This window comes from Nipponia nippon, unplaced genomic scaffold (assembly GCF_047370975.1).
Source record: "Nipponia nippon isolate SJK-2023a ecotype South Korea unplaced genomic scaffold, ASM4737097v1 scaffold_1, whole genome shotgun sequence".
Classification (NCBI taxonomy): Eukaryota; Metazoa; Chordata; class Aves; order Pelecaniformes; family Threskiornithidae; genus Nipponia; species Nipponia nippon.
The window spans coordinates 166,261,176-166,278,678 of NW_028262290.1; the positions used below are offsets into that span (position 1 = coordinate 166,261,176).

At 48.4% G+C, this 17,503-nt stretch overlaps 1 long non-coding RNA gene across 1 annotated transcript; it reads right to left on the bottom strand.

The window, feature by feature from the left end:
* Positions 1–1,812: 1,812 nt before the first annotated feature.
* LOC148057701 (uncharacterized) lies at positions 1,813–10,126 on the bottom strand. The gene is made up of 3 exons (XR_015698835.1): positions 10,086–10,126; positions 2,138–2,389; positions 1,813–1,865 (listed from the first exon to the last, which is right to left on the bottom strand). It is a non-coding gene; the product is annotated as an uncharacterized LOC148057701 (long non-coding RNA).
* Positions 10,127–17,503: the final 7,377 nt, after the last annotated feature.

The window sequence follows — 17,503 nt, forward strand, 5'->3', positions numbered from 1 at the left end:
GGCTCCAGGATGTCTGGAGCTGGCCTAACTCCCTCTGCCAGCTCACCATCTCCAAAAAGGTGGTCAGACAACACCTTGACTTGGAAGAGGCACCGGAGGTCAAAGCATTAAGCCTTGGGAGGGAATATGGTACACGACCTGGTGGAGAAACAACAACGGGGGTCAGCAGGCTGCTCAGAAAGGAGTTTCTTCTGCAGTTCACTGCTCTGTCCTCTTGGGTATAGATAAACATTGGCTGTGATTACCGGAACTGCTGTTTCTGGTCCATTTCTCTGATAGCTTGGCACACATCTAATTAAAACACAGGGCTGATACTCGGCTTTTTCACACTGCCAGTTTTAGTGAAGAAGGGCGATTCAGGCCCACAGAAGCATGAACCAGCCAGGAAATACAAGCTGCATCCTGGAAAGAAAGTGGCCAGGGAACTGAAGGAGGTGTTGTCTTCAGGTTGGACCCACGGGGGACAGACTGAGCAGCGTGAGAGCAAGATATGGACCAGAACTTGCTGGCGGATGTATCTTGCCACTGGAGGCCCATCTGAGAGAAGGTGCAGCCCTGGGGCTAAATAAGGCGTGCTCAAATAAGGCTGGGGCAGGAAGAAAAGGCATGAAAGATCATGGATGTGAGGGAAGGGAAGGGAAGGGAAGGGAAGGGAAGGGAAGGGAAGGGAAGGGAAGGGAAGGGAAGGGAAGGGAAGGGAAGGGAAGGGAAGGGAAGGGAAGGGAAGGGAAGGGAAGGGAAGGGAAGGGAAGGGAAGGGAAGGGAAGGGAAGGGAAGGGAAGGGAAGGGAAGGGAAGGGAAGGGAAGGGAAGGGAAGGGAAGGGAAGGGAAGGGAAGGGAAGGGAAGGGAAGGGGGGAGAGGAGAGAAGCAGAAGGGGGAGGAGAAGGAGGAGAGCATTAAGGTCCCCCTCACACTCTGCCTGCCAGCCTTTCCACTCCTTGGTGCTGGTGAACTGTTGTAGTTGCTCTGTAGCTGTGGAGGGAGAGTTATTTCACACCAACGACACAGAGGGCTTTTACACATTGGAGCTGAGACCCTGACCAGAAGCCCCCCTTCAGTAAGAAGATGATACAGACAGGGGAGCAGCTGGAGGACTTCTGCATGGGGACATGGGTAATTTCACTCTTTTTTTTGTTGCTGGGACATTGTGAATGTGTTTCTAGATGCATCCCGTCTTCAGTAGCTTGTAGGCTGGTGTTCATTGCCCACACCTGGGGTGAAGCGTGACACAATGGGTCTAATTTCCAAGTTAGAAGCAGATCGGTAGGTGAATTCTTTCATTTTCTGATGGTTGCATAATCACTGTTGAGAGGCTTAATTGCACCAAGGGTTCAAATGAAACCCCAAACCCAGGAACAACTGAACACAAAAACTCTGTAGGAACATATTAAAGGCAGGAAGTCCTTCAAACCCCATTTCTTCTCTGTACCAGCATCATTTCTGACATGCCAAGGCCTGTGAGTTTGACCGCTGCTACTGAGCACAGGAAAGCCAAAAGATTGTTATTTATATCAGACTTTTTAAAAGATTGCTTTCCCTCCCCTACTGTCTCCTCAGCTGTCCCTACAGCTCCAGCCAGATGCTCTATAATAAGAGAGAAGGCTTTGAGTCTGGAAGATTTCCTAAGCAGAAAGTCTGGCTGTCTGCCTTTTGTTCCCATGAAATACTGAAGTGAAAAAAGGGAAAGTGTTTTAATTTTCATTGAATTTCTTGCTTCAGAATTTTATCAGAGAAGTTGACAGTAAAAACCATGTGTGAGTCGATGGATCAGACCGATTGTTCTCTGGGTTTTTCTTTTTCTTTGGACGGCTGAGAAGAAGATTAAAAATACAAGTTTCAGCTCATTTCTGTTGATTTCAGTCAGCTGAGAAAAAAAAAAATTAACCAGCTTAAAAAAATCTCCCTTGTAAAGAACAAGCATGCTACAGAAATTTCCATTTTGAATTACAAGCTTTTATGTCAATAATAGGGACTTTTGTGCTATTGGAGCCTTAGACAAGGTGCACCTCGTCTTGCCTTCTCCACGAGCTTCCTTCCCAGAAAGGAGCAAAAAGATCAGGGGCTGCTGATGTTCCTGGCCCCTCTGGCCATGTCCCAGCCATCTGTGAGAACTTCCCCAAGATCCAGGGTGCCCACCTGCGTCTCTGGGACTTCATATGGATACTGGGAGGGACTCTGGGAAGGTTGTCCCAAAAGGTTGTCCCAAGGAGGGGGAAGAAGTGGACACCAATCAGCAATGGAAACCGTTAGGCTGGAGAGAAAGAGAAGGGTTTGAGCTTTCAGAGGAGTGAAGGTCTGCAGCATTTTCCCAATGGGAATGGGTTTGCAGGTAGGATTTGAGATGTTTGCTCAAGGGTTTGCAGGACTCATCACCAACGACCTCTATTCCTACAGAAAAGGAGAAAAACAAGTTATCTTAATCTGACACACTGGGAACGGTAACTAACAATTAATATGGAACTGATTAATAGCAAAGAGTCTGGGACCAGGTAGGAAAGATTAATAGCTACTTTCATTAAGATTATTTCCACTGATGTTAATTAAAATGACAGAAGCGGAATGAGAACTTCAGTTACTTCATTAGGTCAGCCTCTCTTCAGCAGACAAGATCTTGAATACAGGCCATGGCGCTTAATTGTTTAATACGTCTATGGGTGCCTGATAGACTCTGCAGGGTTTTACACAGAATTAATTTCAAAAGGAAGACTCTACAGTTTGACCCTTCTTGGTAGAATTCCGCCATTACGTTGTATTAATAATAAATAGAGATTAAGTCAGTCTCCTCCTGCCAAAGCATTCAGCAGGGTGAAGAATGGCTGAAACTTCTGAGTCCAGATAAAGCTCAGGAGAAAGAATGGGCAGAACACTCGCCCTAAAATACAGCTTTCCTCCCCAAAATCCACTACTACATAGGCTTCTGTAGCCAGCTCACTATGTTCTCAATTCAATTAGCAACATGAAAAGACAATTCCCAGCTGACTGGAAGAAAAATTCGAGGCCACTTGAAATTTTCTTTATATAGTGCTTTATACCACCATAAAAAATGACATTACACTCCTACTGAGCACTTTGCACTTGGCTAATGTGTTCTCACTGAATGTCATTTTTAATGCACTCATTGATTTGGTAGGAACCTCGGTGTCGCCACCCCAACTAAGGAGGGTTACCCAAAAGGCTGATGGGGAGAGCACAGGGGTTGCTTGGAACTAGAATCATTAAAGTCAGCTAGGAAAAACAGGAAACAAATAAAATCAGCTCAGCAGCCCACATGCCTTCCACCGGGGAATTGTCATGCCGTATGGAGGCTTCATGTTGCGCAAAAGAAGAAGATTCAAGGGGCAAATTTTGCAACAGAAGAGGAAAGAAGAAAAAGAGCTTGTTGGGACACAGCTCAGAGGTGCTGGCAGGAGGAGTGGGTCTTGGTTTCATTTTGCGTGAGAAAACTGGAGATGTTCCAGCGCCATTCCCTCCTCATGCTACTCATGGACTTTCTTCCCTTCTTCTGCAGCTCAGGACCTCTTCCATGTCCTTCTCCTGCCCTGGGACAAGGGAGGGCAGGAGGAGAGGAAAAGGATCCCCCTCCTCCTCTTCTTTTTAGCCATCTGGCAACAAAATCAGGACACTGCTGGGTTATTTTAATCATTTTGGCAAGTGTGGGTCACCTACCAGCAGTGGGGCCAGACACGCTCAGAAAGGAGCCAGGGAGCAGAGCCATCCCTTCCATTGGGTAGCGGAAAATTTACTTGTTTTGTAACCAATATGCCAGCATCTCTTGTCATATAACAGGGCGAACTGCACGTGATGGGGGCCAGAAAGGCTGAACTTTGGTCACATCACAGCCCCACGCCCGTTTTTGCGGTGGGATGCTTTCCACCCAGTCGCTCGGCAGGCCACGTCCCTGCGACAGGGCAGGACACACAAGCATACCACGGCCCCAAATGCATTTCGACAGTGTTGAGAGGCTCCTGCTCACACTCATTGTTGAGGTGCAATGTGCACACGCTGGTGCAAAATATACAGCCCAATGCTTCACACACAGCTTGGTGCATCATGCGTGTTACATATAGCACAGCACATTGCACATAGCTCAGGACATCACACGCAGCCGGGGGCAGCAAACTCAGCCCAGCCCATTGAGCACAGCCCATGGCATCGTGCACAGCCCAGTGCATCACATACAGCCCGCTGCATCACGGACAGCTGGGTATATCACATACAGCTCAGTGCGTTGTGCGTGGCCTGGTGGGTCACGCACAGCCTGGCACGTTGTGCACAGCGCGTTGCATCGCATACAGCCCACTGCATCACACACAGCTCGGTGCATGGTGCACAGCTCAGCACATTACGCACAGTACGGCACAGCACATTGCTCGCGGCTCAGTGCATCATGCACAGCCTGCTGCATCATGCACAGCCCAGTGTGTCGCACACAGCCTGGCACACGGTGCACAGCCCAGCGCATCGCATCCAGCCCACTGCATCATGCACACTTTGGTACATCACATACAGTTCACTGCATCATGCATAGCTCAGGATATCACACACAACATGGCAAATTGCACACAGCCCACTGCAGCACGCACAGCCTTGTGTGTCGCACACAGCCTGGCACATTGCACATAGCCCAGCGCATCATGCATGGGCCACTGCATCACATGCAGCCCGCTGCATCACTCACAGTTTGGTACATCCCACACAGCTTGGTGCATTGTGCTTAGCTCAGCACATTACACACAGCATGGCACATTTCCTCCAGCTCAGTGCATCATGCACAGCCCACTGCATCACACACAGCCTGCCCAAATGCATCGTGCACAGCCCAGTGCATCACACACCGCCCACTGCATCGCGCACAGCTCAGTACATCCCACGTGGCTCAGTGCATCATGCGTAGCTCAGCACATTACATACAGCACGGCTCGTGGCATCACGCACAGCCCACCGCATCACTCACAGCCCGGTGTGTCGCACACAGCCTGGCACGTTGTGCACAGCCCGTTGCATCACATACAGCCCGCTGCATCACGCGCAGCTTGGTGCATCCCCCACAGCTCGGTGCACGGTGCATCGCTCAGCGCATTGCACGCAGCAAAGCACAGTGCATGCAACTCAGCGTGTTGTCCCAAAAGCAGGGTCACTCGCCGGGTGTGCAAACACCAGTTAACACACAGAGCAGAGGTATTTTATTTCACGTCTGCGCAGAGATGGGTGCTAGGTGGTAAATCCGCAAAGCTAGCACACCTTCGTACAAAACTACAGCATATTTCTTTTACTCCATGATTAGTATAATCCCACCTAATTTTACACTTATTGGTTAATGATTAACATTTTGTGCACTAGTGGTTTACTATATTAAAATTAGCCTTGCTTGCTATGCAAATTAGCACGCATGCTCCTTTCGGGGGGCGGGGGGGGGGCAAGTCTTTTCGGTCCTGAACTGAGTTGGTGGTCGCGATTTCCCCTCGCCGCATTTACCTTTCACCCAGTTACTGCAGTTTATCTGACTTTGTGTTTTTTGGCCACCATCCAGCCTTTGGTGCCAAGATGTTCCCTTTTATCAGTCCAGTAGCTCTTCTTCAAAGGTACAGCCGTTGGTTTTCCACGGTTTGTTAATTAAACAAATACCCTTATACCTTTTAGCTCCCTCCCAGATTCCTTTCCCAGAGCACAGGTGGTTCGTAATTTTGCTCAGTGGAAAATTTTCACTTTCTGCAGGATATCAAGTGCATCGCATACGGCCCTCTGTGTCGCGCACAGCCCGGCACACGTTGCACAGCCCAACGCGTCACGTCCAGCCCGCTGCATCACCCACAGCCCCACGCATCGCGCCCATCCCTCTGCATCGCCCACAGCCCAGAGCATCACCCCCAACCCACCATCTCCGGGTGCCCCACGTGGTGCCACGCCCATCGCCACGCCCATCGCCACGCCCCACGGTGCAGTCCAGGGTGCTGAAATGCCGGGGGCTCTGCGGCTCCGCGGGCAAAGCCCCCCAGGACAAGCCTGGCTGGGTGCTGAGGAACCTGGGGGCAGTGAGCTGCCCCACCTGGCATCCCTGTGCAGGCACCCACACACAGACAGGGCTCATATAATTTTAGGCAAATCACACAAATTCTTAAAATAAGACCTAAGCCGCACCAGACTTGGGCTGTAAAGTGGCTGAGCGTTTCTCAACGGAGAGAGGAAGATGTCTCAAGGGGAAATACAGATCTCAAATAAGCCTTTCCCCCTCCTCTTCCCATTAATTGCAGGGTTTCAAGGGCCTACTCCCCCATACTGGGATGTCTCTCATCTCTGAAGATGCGCAAGGCAGAGCCAGACCCTGTTTTGCCAAATACTCTTGGTTTCCATCAGCGGAAACTCAAACCAAACAGGAGAAAGGGATTATGTACACTTCACTTTAATTAAAACCTCTTTGTGCAGCATACTACCTTCTCCTAAGAAAGCAGTGCAACGTTTCGGGGGGAAAAAAAAACAGGACAACTTGTAGGTGTTTAAATTACTACCACTTCTCTCAGCGGGTGAGATGATGTCTCTAGAGAGCCTCACAGACAAATTAGTTCAAGCCTTGCTGCTGAAAAGGCAGCCTTTCCTGACTTCAAAGGGCTGGCTCCTGGCTGGGTAGCTCTGCAGGGGCGTTTGCTGCTGGAAAGCGAGGACAGGCAGGGAACAGCCCGCTCAATGGCAGCTCCCCCCGTTAGCATCAACCAACCCTCCGCGGCTCTGCTGCCGGCTCAGCGGGCGCATCACCGAGCCAGCGGGAACCACGCTTCCACGCTGCACGGCCAACCGTAGTCAAAAGGGAGCTGGAGCAAGATAAATTGTCCCATTGAAATGGATTCAGTGGCATCCCTTGGAGAGCCCAGACATCAGAGGCCTGGCGTGAGTATCAAGTCAAGCTGACGGCTCCAGCTGGAGACCAGGAGCTGCTGTAGACAAACCAGAGAGAGGAGGAGCCACCACCGTGGGCAGCGGGGAAGGTGAGGGGACACTGGGGCTCATACCTGGCAGAGCATGGCCCAACCCTGCCCCGAATAAAAACCAGTAGGCGCAAGAGCTGGATGAGGCCCTCTGGGCATCCTCTGCAGGAGACTGCTGAGCTCTCCACTGACAATGAAGGCGAGCTGCGGGTGAGGAGCTCACAGTGGTCATGACTCTGAGCAGAACAGGCAGACTAACGAGCATTGGGGGACGCCGCTCGGGAGGCAGGGAGAGAAGCCTCTAAAAGTGCCTGGCACCATTTGAGATGTCTGAGGATAGCTGGGGTTGGATTAGATGAACTAAAGAGGTGCCTTTCAATCTAAATTATTCTCCAACTCTATCCCACCTGGCTTCCAAGCACCATCCAGAGGTGAGGGGGTCTCCAGAGGTCCCATGTCACCACAGAGTCTGGAAGTCTCAGATACTCTCAAGCATCTCGAATTGCACCGAGTGTCTATGTGTGGGCATCTGAATCATGTCCCACATCTCCAGCTCAAATTTGTGTCGTATACTTAGGCCATAGGGAGTTGAAGATATTTCTGCAGGGGTGGCTGGAAGGTATGACACAGACCCTACGGGAGACCCATGCCTTTCTGGAGCAGCAGCCACTGTCCCCCACCCCAACTATCTCAAGCCTTGGGGCACTTCTCCAGGGACTCACTCTGAACATGTGCCACTGAGAGCAGAAAATCCAGGACACCCTGGGTTTTGGTAGGCATGGAGCAGAAACAAAGATCTGATAGAGTTAAGGAGAGGATCATGGAGAAGACTGAAACAGTGAGGAAGATTTGGTGGCTGGGAAGAAAAGCCACGTTTATTGGGGTGGCAATGGCAGGAAGGAAGACACAAGTGTCAAAAATAAGAGACTTCCTTGAGGAGAGAGCTAAATAGATATCCAGAGTATTGGAGAGGGTTTCACTAAAGTCTGGGCACAGTCTGAGCACACCCCACCCTGTGGGACGCTATTTCAGCTGAAAAAGCAAATCATAGAAAAGTCACCACTTCTAAAAACCTTACAACAGATGGGAGATAGACACCAGACGAGGACCCAGGTGGTCCAGCTTGATTTCTACCAGTGGCACTTAACATCTCCATGAACATCAGGACCTTGTTACCGACCAAGACCTCCCACCCACTATACATCAGCCTTTAGGACTCTGTGGAGTGAAAAGTAGTCCCCTGCTCTCCTGGTGAAGCTGTTCTTAGAAAGCTTTGGGCTTGATTGTGCAGAAAAGCATTTGGGATTGATTGGGTTTGAGTAGCAGAGAACAACTCTGGTGCTGAGCAGCTACAACATTCAGCTGGCAGCAGGAAGACCTGAAAACTCATCCTGTGCTTAAATTAACGTGAGAGAAAAGCTGCAGTAGTTCGGGCGCATAGAGACCTTCCAAAGGTAGCAGCTGGCTGACCAAGAGGGACGATGAAACACGGAGGCCGACCTTGGTCTCCTACAGAACCAGATGGATGCCCACAGCCACGTGTCTCCAGGAGCAAAGCAGGGCAGAGTGACAGCATCTCCTGTTGGAGTGGCTTCACCTGAGCGACGCAGAGGAGGTTACACCAGGGACAAGAGAGCACCGAATGCAAGAACATTTCCAGGTCCCTCAGTAGCTCACAAACTGGTGATTTAGCTCCACAAGGAAGGGAGAAGTTCCAGTGGAAATGTGAATTGAATCTCTACCCCCAGCACCCTTCGGCAAACAGCCCCTGCTCTAGACTGTGTCTCCTGCTGTGGTTTCACATGAAAATGCTTTTACATCAACAGGTCAGCTGTGCAGAGCGATGGAGTGTGTTAGGAACTCTGGTCATGCCAAGGGAATCGGGCTGCTCAGGCTGAGAAATGCCACCAGGAGGGTCCCATTCCTCATTAGAAGTCACTAATGAGGGGCCAAGCTCTGGCAGGACCCAAGCAGTGCTGCAAGCTACCAGTGAGCTGGAGCTTTTCTTGCAAAGCTGGAGATCAGGCGTATTCCACCCATGTCCACACTTCAGACATCTCAGCGTGTCAGTAGATCTGTACCCCAGTCATTGGGGTCACTGGCTGGTACCCAGGCCAAGACTTTATCCACCAAATCATAGAATCATAGAATGGGTTTGGTTGGAAGGGACCTTTTCGAGGCCATCCAGTCCAATCCCCCTGCAATGAACAGGGACATCTTCAACTGGATCAGGTTGCTCAGCAGCCTTTCATTCTGCACCACCCCTGAGACTTAACAGGGATGACAAGGAAGACGTCGTCTCCTTCCCACCTCACCCTCACTGACCCTCCAAGCTAAGCCTCCAAGCCTATCAGGTTCCTTCACCTCTTCTCACCACACACTTGTCCTGCAAAGCAGCCCCTTCCCGCTGCAACCTCCTGGCCCTGAAGGTGAGTCATGGGGTCAGAAGCAGAGAGGGAGATTATTTTGGCACGGAAGAGGACTCTGTGCCTTGTTCTTGTGTTGTACCCAGGACCAAGGGGAAACAGGACTTGCTCCAGGACTTCCTCAGCTCTCATCTTCTCATTGTGCAAAGCTTAAGCTACAGCGAAGAGCTCAGGAGCCGCATCCCACACTGCCTTGCAGCTCTTTGGGGAATCCAAGCATAAAGTTTCTGTCCATTGCAATGCAGCTAGCTCTGGAATCTTCTGCTTTTCCAGTATACACAAAGTGACTGTGGGGAGGCGGGAAATTAGGCTGAAATAAATAAATTAAAGCCAGCAGGAGGGGATCGGCATGCTGCTTGAATTAGTGTGGAGGGTAATTGTAAACAACTGGGGAAATGTGCCTTAAATTAATTTTTAGGGCCTAATGGGATTTCGCTTGGACTGTAGTCAAGAATGAAAAGCCTTCAATGGCAAAACAAGGCACTTTGCATAAATTAGCAGTTATGACATTAGTGGAACTGGCTCTTCTTGGCTGGCGACTGAGAGTATGTGTGCGTATGTGCACGCCTGCATGGAGGACTTGGGATTTGTTTTATTTATTATCTAGAGCTTGTTTAAAGAAGTTAGAACAGGAAGGGGAGAATCTTGACGCAGACACTTAAAAGCCAGGACTCCTGGGCCCTGTCTGGCACGCCGTGGCGGGGAGCATGGGGGGAGAGTGAAGGACAAGTCACCCACCTCTTTGTATTACCATGTATTGAACTGGAGCGAAATTTTTCTTCTGTAGAGAGGTATGTTGGGAAATGTGGCTCCCCAGGACAGAATGACTTCTCTGGAAGAAGCAGTGAGGTGTTTCTAGAAGCAAAATGATCTGAAATGACAGCCATGGAGCCCGAGAGAACAATGAATATCATCTTTAGAATTAGTCTTTAGCCAAAGACCATAAAAACGTCACCCTGGGAAATACATAGATTGTCCATAACACCTATTGCAAGCAGCGGGCTGGAGCCAAAATCATAGAATCAATCATAGAATCATAGAAAGGCTTGGGTTGGAAGGGACCTCTAAAGGCCGTCTAGTCCAGGCCCCCTGCCATGAGCAAGGCCATCTTCAACTGGATGAGGTTGCTCAGAGCCTTGTCCAACCTGGCCTTGAATGTTTCCAAGGATGGGGCATCAACCACCTCTCTGGGCAACCTGGGCCAGTGTCTCACCACCCTCAGCGTAAAAAAAATTTCTTCCTTATCTCTAGTCTGAATCTCCCCTCTTTCAGTTTAAAACCATCACCCCTTGTCCTATCACTAAAGGCCCTACTAAAAAGTCTGTCCCCATAGTTTGTAGCCTCCCCATTTCGGCTCCAGTGGCACTGAAGGTTACACACCCTGTATCTGGGGTCCATCTCCAACGGTGCTGATGGCTATGCTGCATGTGGGTGTTTCTTATTTCAGTATTTTAATTGCAACATTGCAAAAACATCAATGTTTTCCAAATGCTGGTTGCAGAAGAAAACTGGCTTTTGCTTGGGAAACAAATTTTCCACTACATTCTTGTGTTGTCTTCATAAGTAACACTTATTTTTTACTCTTTAGATTTTTTATTTTCCTCCTCTGCAAACCATAATGAAGTTCAAAACACTGTTATGCTGTCTGCTGGATTAAAGTAAAGGAAAATCTGTGCCTGCTTTACCCAAACCCAGCATAAATGCCATTGGCCACCAAGAAGGACTTCCCATGGTCCATTAGCTGTGAAATTGATTTAAAGTCGTATAAAATAAAATCAAATGTTTTGGTTTTGCTTTCACTTTATACACTCACATAAATTGGAATTATGTCCACTGACCTCAGTGTCCACCATTTCTGGAGTGTTGGAAGCCTCGTCTTTCTGAAAGCAGTTCTGGTTTGTGAAGTTTGGTGGACCTCTATCCTCTGGGCAATCCCACCATGAAAGTACTATCAGGTCCCTCAGAATCTCAGCTTTCGTTGACGTTTATCTGGGCTGATCTTGAGGAAAAACCCAGAAACAAAATCCCTGTGTAGCAAACGTCAAGATATCTCTAAGACAGAGACTAGAACATGAGCTTGGAGCTTGACAAGGGATGGACTTCTGCTTTCTTATCAAGCAGAGGTTAGAGTTAGATGCCCCAAACTTATGGTAGCTCGCTTGTTAATGTCTTTGAAAGGGCCTTTAAGAGGCCATTTTAATAGAGCCATGGGCTTCATCGTGCTCAAAGATCATACTCAGTTGTAAACTAAATACCTGCACAGTCTAAAAGCATCAGACTTCTGTAACTGGAGCTTATGAAGGCTCCAGCAACTTCATTTCTCCCAATCTTGACTACTCAATTATGTAAGAAAGTGGTAATACCCATTTAATAAGAATGGCGCTTTCTCTTTACTCATTTCACATTGATTAAGCTGTATTTAAAAGTCAGATTGTTATTAGGTTAATTTACCTTCCACCTCAGTTCTCGCTCTGCTTGGAAATGGGATCCAGATGGACAACATTTCAGAGTTTAAGTCAAGCTCATTAAAGTCAGTGGAAGTTTTTTGCCATGAATTTCAAAAGGCTCTGGCCTCTTTATCACTTTGCAGCAAGATGCCTGGCTGCGGTCTCCATCTCCAAAATGCCAATAGCAATTAAAAAAGCTGCGAGAAGGTTAATATTCCTTCTGCTTTTATTATTCCCACAGAATGAAAACAGATTTGTATCCTCACTGGAGGCAATGAAGCCATCCACATTTGATCACTGGGGCCTATGAATGTTCAAATGCTGCCTCCTGCCAAACTTGAAGGTCCTTCATCAGCCAAACTCCTACTGACTTTGGCAAGACTTGGCCAGCACACGAATAAAGGAGAGCAGCATCTTCATGGGGTTTAAGTATGAAACTGCCTTCCAGTATGACCTCCGTAGCATTCCGAGGAACCATCCAGATTACTTCAACATAGGCCTAATGCCCAAATATCTGCCCCGCTTCTGCCAGACGTGAGTAGATGCACCCCCAGATGTCCTGGGTTAACGTAGAAAGAAAAGTGTTTAGTACTATTTCAGGCCTCCCTGAGACTTTCATGCATTTCCATTAATAAACTTTCTGGACTGCCTTTTTATTTGGCATGATTCAATCACAACTCCAATGGAGACCGACTGAAAAGCTTTTCTCTTTCTGAAACCAAAGTGCTGACAGGCATGGGAAGACCCCTATCCTTACATCTCCAAATGTTTGCCAGAAGTTTTTTGGCACTCCAGAGAGTCATGCTTCATGCAGAGAGAGGGACAGGTCCTTAAGAAATTTGGCACATTAGCTGTTCTTCAGTTTTCTGAAGGACAAAGTCCCAGTAGCACCAATGCCTCAAGCAACCATTTTGCAAAACATCAAGCCACGATAACTTCTGCCAAGCACTCCCAGGACACGAACCACCCTCAGCTTTACAAACACGCCATAATTCTCCATTAAATACAGATGAACAGTAAGTCCTTCTCTCTTCTTTTTCTCTGTCATTATTTTAGCGAACAATAGGTCAAAAGCCTGCAGCCAGGCAGTTGCAAATGAAACGCTCTCAGGAAAAACCATGTCAAACCTCTCCTGGTGGTACATAGGTGGAACGATCTCATCTGACCTTCGGTTTTCCTCAGTCCTTCAGATACCCCAGAGGAAAAAGTCATTAATAACAGCATGGCTTTGCTATTATTAGTTACATTTACAATATCCAAATGCCTGCAAGATGTTGTTTTATTTAATACAACTTCATCTACCACGGATAGTCTATGAAGAGCTGTGGTAGGTTAGTCTGTTGTTGAAAACTGCTTTTTACTGGACATTTTCTGCTCTCTAACAATCACATAATAAATTCAGCAGGAGTTTTATTAGAACTCTTGGGGTATTTTTCTTTCAAATATCGTAATATGAAGGAAAAAAAAAATCATACAAAGCTTGAAGCAATGCCTGGCTGCCTTGTTTTAACACAGTTTTTGAAAGGGAGAGCCGTTCAGAAACGGCAAGATGACAAGCGCTGTTTAGGAACAGTCTCGCTGGGCCAAGTGAAACGGGTTTGGTTTGCTGTAGTAAAGTTGCAATCTTCTGCTGGAGAAGGGTATTGAGGGAGGGGATTCTGCCCCTCTGCCCCGCTCTGGGGAGACCCCCCTGGAGCCCTGCGTCCAGCTCGGGGGTCCTCAGCACGGGAAGGACATGGAGCTGTTGGAGCGGGGCCAGAGGAGGCCACCGAAATGATCCAAGGGATGGAGCAGCTCTGCTGTGAGGACAGGCTGAGAGCTGGGGTTGTTCAGCCTGGAGAAGAGAAGGCTGCGGGGACACCTTAGTGCAGCCTTTCAGTACTTAAAGGGGGCTTATAAGAAAGATGGGGACAGGCTTTTTAGCAGGGCCTGTAGCGACAGGACAAGGGGGAATGGTTTTAAACTAAAAGAGGGGAGATTCAGACTAGAGATAAGGAAGAAATTGTTTATGCTGAGGGTAGTGAGACACTGGCCCAGGTTGCCCAGAGAGGTGGTTGATGCCCCATCCCTGGAAACATTCAAGGCCAGGCTGGACGGGGCTCTGAGCAACCTGCTCTGGTTGTAGTTGTCCCTGCCCATTGCAGAGGGTGGGACTGGATGGCCTTGGAAGATCCCTTCCAACCCAAACCATTCTATGGTTCTATGATTTCCTTTGCTCGTGTCTTTCCAGGATTCATGTATTTTCCAGGATCTGTGCTGCCTGATTTTGTGGGACACATTTCTAGGTAAGGATCTGAGTAACTGAAAATGAGCTTGGCAAAATACAGGCAAAAATGAGGTCTTGAAGGTCCAGGTCCAAAGAAGCTGAATGGAGAGGCAGTGTTGGCTCTGCAGAGCACTCACGAAATCGTTACAGGAGGCTAATTCCCATACTGTCCACACTCTGAAAATCCTGTCCTCATGGACCTGGAGAGCTCACAGAAGAAATGGGGCTTCCTCCTCCCTCCCTCCTACAGCATGGAGATGATGCCGCAGCACTTGGTGGGGTGGGGGTCATTTTATTTTTGTACCAAGACTTCAAAGCAAAGCAACACTGTTGTCCACCTGGTCCATAACTAACCAAGCCACAGGAGACTGAAGAAATGCAGTCACAGGAGTATGCTGATGAGATATGTTCATGGAGGAGACATGAACAACGTCTCTAAGCACAGTCGTCCAGATATAACTTCCGACCCAGGTACATCATCACTTACTGACCACCAAAAGCTATGAGGGTAGAGGATTACCTTATATTTGCCCATGCTGTACTTATCTTTGAATATCAGCAACTTGCCATTGGTTAAAATAGGATACTTGGCTGGAAGAACTGGTTTTCTGACTGAATGGGGACATCTTAAGTCCTCCAGATGCTCGGGAAGCTCTGAGGCACCACTCTCAGATGCATCAGCCAGTGCTGGGAAACTTTGAAGTCACAAAAACATCACCATCCAGTAAGCACTGCAATTCATTAATGCTCTTTAAAAGTCCCGCCTCATCTGCATGGTTCATGGTGCAGCAGGAGAGTGTATGAGGACCCTACCAAAGAGGAGCGGGATGTAGTCGTATTTTGCAATCATACTGGTGTGCAACATCCCAAGGGAGAGGGAGATCACCTCTTGGACTGTTTCACCTCTGACTTCCATGAAACCAGAGGCAACATCCAGCTCCCATCTCACCCTCCACCAGTTGACCACCAGCAGTTGACCATGAGTCACCACAGGTATGACAGAATGACCAAAAGCATGGAGTAACCCAGTCTCCTCCAGTCACTTGGATTTTTTCTTTCTCATCCTAAATTATATGTCAAAAACTGGAGCAGTTAGAGACAGAGACCCAGACTTTCAGCTGGCACAAATCAATGCAGCATCCTTTCAGTAGAGCAAGACTGTCTGGAACCGCGTATGGATCTGGGGCAGAGAGCACACTAAATAAAAGTCTTCTGAACTGAAGCTCCTCCAGTTGGACCTCATTTTTCCACCAGAAAATGAGCTGAGAACTTCTTTAACTGTTTGGTGGCCCCAGATTGCTCTTTTTGCCAAAGTCAGTGACATTTGCTATTGAAGAACTACAGAAAAATTTCTCTCCAGGACACATGTTTACCAGAGCAAATCTCTGACCAGGTGATGCCTCCTGGGGCTGTTCCTGAATTTCATCTTACCTCCAAATGAGTGGGAGGAAATGTAAATAGATGCTCAAATAAATTTACACACATAGCTATAACACAAAAAGAAATATATCTACTTAGCAGCATCCACAGATCACATGCAAAGTCTTCCATGCCACAGTACTTTTGACTTCACACAAGGTGGGGAAAAATTCAAGATTCAGGGAGTCTTTTGGCCCTTGCAGACTTTGCTGCTGGAAAAGCTCCATAGCTGCTCCCAGCCCAAGGAATGGAAATGTGATATGTGGAAAGGCCAAGGAGGGAAGAAAGAGGAAGATCAGGTCATTCTCACCTTCCAGCAACTCTGTGTCCTTTGGAGAACAGGGATGGACAACCCATGGATGGATGGATGATAAGCTTTTCATTATTTCTTGATCAAACAGGCAAGTTAAAAACTGATGGGTCAGCCACCGTCCAGAGGAGTCTAAGCACCACCCAAAGTGGCAATATGTCTTACGTTATGCTGTTCCAAGTTTCAATGTATTTCACTTTTTTCTAAAAGGTCCATCCTTACAATCATGTGGTTCCATGAAAAATTTCTGGTTTTCTTTAAGCATAGTTCCAGCTCTCAAGGTTTGAGGGGGAGGCTTAAAAACCAGGAAGAAAATAAGAGCATGTGCATACTTGTTGTTCCAAAGGTGATGTGCCCACCCTCTGTCATTGGTACTGCAAAACAAACATAACTTAGCCTCTGCCTGCTGTTACCTCCTGGCTCACGCCGTAACCTCCTTACCAGCATCGCTCCCAAGGAAGCTGGGGAAATGGGAATCAAAAGAAACCAATGGATCACGTGAGCTCCTTTTTCAATGGTTTTGCTCCGTGTGCTCTCTCTAGCCCTTAAGATTGGGTCAGCAGCTCCAGAGGCAGCCAGAGAAATCATGGGCAGCCCCAGGAGGAGCCTCCTGTCTCCTGGTCCTCAGCACAGCTGCCAGCCACCTCCTCAAGGGACTGAGCAGCGACCCTGCACCAGGTGTGTTGGTAATTTGGGCCACTGAATTACCTTGCAACTTAGATCCGGTCACTCGCGGGTTGCCAGGGCCGGAAAACAGCCCAAAGTCTGGTGGTGCTCTCTGAAGTCCTGATGGGGTGGAGAGCAGGCTGGCCACCTTCCCCAACCACCATGAGGAGGTCCTGAGCCACCCCCAAACACATCGCATGGCCTCTTTTCAGACTCATGACTCCTAAACCAATATGCTCTGGTTTGTTTGGCCTTTTTTTTTTTTTTTTCCCTAAGCTTTTCATCCACTTTTGGGGTTTTGGAGGCCTTCTGGGTTTGTTTTTGTGAGTCTCTCAACTCTCCAGGAGGGCAGAGTTTTTCTCCCTCAGTTTTTCCAAGTGATAACCAAGTTTTTTGTGTGACTGCAGCAAGGGCAGCTTGGAGCAAATTCCCCCCTCATCCCTAAGACCCCTGACGGAAAGTCATGAGGGTTGGTGAGAGCAAAGAACCAGCACTCAGAAGTTTTCTCTGTCCTCCTTTCTCCAGGCTGCATTACCCATGGAGAAGGATGGGATAGCGAAGGGGGGAGAAAAATTAATGCCAGCTGTAAAAGCAAAGCTCAATTTCTGCTAACGCACCTTGGTCCTGAGCTGTGACCTTGCCCGTCCAGCCCCAGTCTTGCACTCACAGTGACTCCCAGAGCTCTCCTGCAAAGCCCTTGGCTCCGATCACCGTCCCGTTGTGCCTGAAACACCTTCGACACATGGCTGGCACCTCGGCGGGGTGTGATGGAAATAAATCCAGCAGCTGCAGCCAGCTAACAGACGCTAATGAACTTCCAGACAGGAAAATTATATTGGGACTTTGCCGTCCTTTTTTTCTCCTGCCCCGTTCTTTTATTGTTCACCTCTTCCAGCCAAAATTGCAGGAATTGCCTCGGGAAGTTTTCGCATGCCTGTGCCAGTAAGAAATGGAAAATCACAGTGGTGGAGCATCACATTGAGGGCTTTGTTGTGCACGGCCCATGGGATTTGCCCCAGCACCTGCTCCAAATTCCCAGACACGGCAA